The sequence below is a fragment of the Callorhinus ursinus genome, unplaced genomic scaffold (genome assembly GCF_003265705.2).
Source record: "Callorhinus ursinus isolate GAN/ISIS: 27379988/994484 unplaced genomic scaffold, GSC_fseal_2.0 scaffold3, whole genome shotgun sequence".
Lineage (NCBI taxonomy): Eukaryota > Metazoa > Chordata > Mammalia > Carnivora > Otariidae > Callorhinus > Callorhinus ursinus.
Genome location: NW_027397065.1, coordinates 9,205,224 through 9,207,706, shown reverse-complemented (window position 1 = coordinate 9,207,706; position 2,483 = coordinate 9,205,224). Strand labels below are relative to the sequence as shown.

At 38.6% G+C, this 2,483-nt stretch overlaps 1 non-coding gene across 1 annotated transcript; it reads left to right on the top strand.

Annotated features, from left to right (window-relative positions):
• Positions 1-1,739: 1,739 nt before the first annotated feature.
• Positions 1,740-1,904, top strand: LOC112820521 (U1 spliceosomal RNA). The gene has a single exon (XR_003207184.1). It is a non-coding gene; the product is annotated as a U1 spliceosomal RNA (small nuclear RNA).
• The last annotated feature ends 579 nt before the right edge of the window (positions 1,905-2,483 follow it).

The window sequence follows — 2,483 nt, the reverse complement described above, 5'->3', positions numbered from 1 at the left end:
ATATAATTGTCTATCTTTATCAGTGAGATGAGTGAGTTGTTAATTTTGTCATTAAATGGTATACGGAAGTATTGATGCAGGGTGAGAAACTAGACACTTCAAAAAAGTTATTTTAAAGAAAGACTAGAAATTATCCCTAAAGGCAAACATCACACATAGGCATTTTTCCTAGGGCAAATCCAATGAAAAAATGGTCACATTATAGTTGTGTTAAATTTTAACAAAGGATAAATACATCAGGGGTATTTTCAAGTAACCGTCTCTTAACTGCCGACAATGAACAACAGACAGTGAGTCCTTTAAAAGCAGAGTGCTCTTTCACAAGTGGTTGTAAATAAACAGAAGAACTTTTTGCAGTCTGGTATTTTATTTATGATTTTATTTTATTTAATTATTTTCCTACTTGGGGAACTACTTGAAGTAGCGCATTCTTTATATAATAAATTATTGGTTCTTATCTGCATAAAAAATTGAATTATGGATTTACTCTCTAACTATTCTAAGACAGAAAGAAAACTATTCTGGATTTCCCTAAAATGTGTGACAGGCCTCTGAACCTTGCAAGGAAAGCACTCCTCATTTTGTCAATGTCTTAAACTTCTCTTTCACCCTTGAAACGTTTTTAATATATAATCCTTCTTGATTCTACCTGCAATCTTGCGGGGAAGGAGTGTTCGCCCCCCACTCAACTATATCTTCGTCTCTGGTAGATGTAATGGAAAGACACAGGTTTTCAAATCCTAAATTCAAATCCTAAATCTGTTACTTACTAACCATGAGAGACTGAATGATTCACTGAAGGATTTCATTTTCTCTTTTGCTAACTGGATACTGTCCCTTCCCTCCCAGGGTTGGTTTGAGTCTTTTGTGAAAGAATGTGTGTTAAATCTCAACAAAACTAGTTTATCTTCACTGTATTCTAACACTTTTAATGTTTGTATTTATATTCATCATAAAACTCTTCTCCTGTTACAATGTTTCATCAGTCTACTTGAGGTCAAGGACTATGTTTTATTCATCCTTGTACCTCATGTTTGACTCAGTGAGTCTGGGAAATCAATTACTGTGCTCCAACCGCTGGGAATCAGAAAGACCAGAAAGTGCTTGCCCAGTTAATTCTTAAAACTCGTTTATATATTTGTCGAGAGGGCCTCCTGTGGTTCTGGTACCTACTGTGTATTACTTTGAATACACAGGCATTCGTCCCTCCCTAAGTGCTTGTTGAGAATGTCTGCAAGAAAATAAATTGATTTTGTTGCCTCAGTCTACTTTGTAAAATATATAATGGGTATTTTCTATGACCTAATTATACAAAGTTTTTATTCCTCTGTGTCTGATGTCTGGTTAGTGTCACCATCGGTCTGGACAGTGCAGCTCTCAACACTGTGACTTTTGAGAAAGCCGCAGGAGCCACCATCATCGGCAAATCCGCATGGAGCTGTGATACAGAGGTGAAAAGTTATAAATTGAGTCATTTCCTCTGTAGAAAAGGGGGCACTTGGAGTATACTCTGGGGGCATAGATCCATAGCAGGGGGATCACCTGCACAATCCGGGCTGCAGCTGCTCAGGAAGGTTTCCGCTCTGGGACAGTCCCAAGATTTCCAGGAAGCAACATTTCCGTCTTGGTCCCTCTGCTACTTCCAGTCTTTTGTTATGTATCACAGACACAAACAAAATGGCTCGAAGACTTTGAAATGCCTAATAAGAGCTAAGCCAGGTTAAAAGTATTTCCCCTGAATATTTACATGGACAGGGGAGTTACCGTGATCAGGAAAGTGGTTTTCCCAGGGCGAGGCTCATCCATTGCACTCTGAATGTGTTGACCTCTGTGATTTCCCCAAACGTAAGAAACTTGACCAAGTGATTTGTGGTAGCAGGAGACTGCAATCACACTTCCCCTGAAAACAACAACAAAAAGCATTTCCTTGAGGCAGATACAGACAAACATTTCTTGGGCCCTATTTCAAAGCTGACAAGATTGGGTTGAAAGGAAAGCAATAATTGGGTACTGTAGGTAAGGATTCATGCCAAGTCATTAGGAGAAATGAACAATTTCCACAGAGCACTAAACAATCCCTTGTTGGATTAAGATGGCAATACTACAGAGAAGGGAAAGAGTAAGTAGTGACTCACGTAAGGCTTATACTATTTTGACTTGTCCCAGCTGTTACTACTAGTGTTTCTAGTGGATAATCAAAGCATCAAGACATGAAAACACATTCATAATTGTATAGAAAATGGAGCTCTGCCTATGTAATTTTCTGCCCACCTTAGAGTCAATCTGTTGTTAGCCACGTCACTTAAACTATTTCTGTTTTTTTTTGTCCATAGCCTGTAGCAACCATACCATGGTTTTATCCCACAAATAACAATCCTTCTAAATGCCCAGAAGCTATATGGCATTAAGACCATACAAGTCCACTATAAAAGGGCCAGTATATCCTCTGTCTCTCTTGTCTCTGTTTCCTCTCTCTCTCTCTC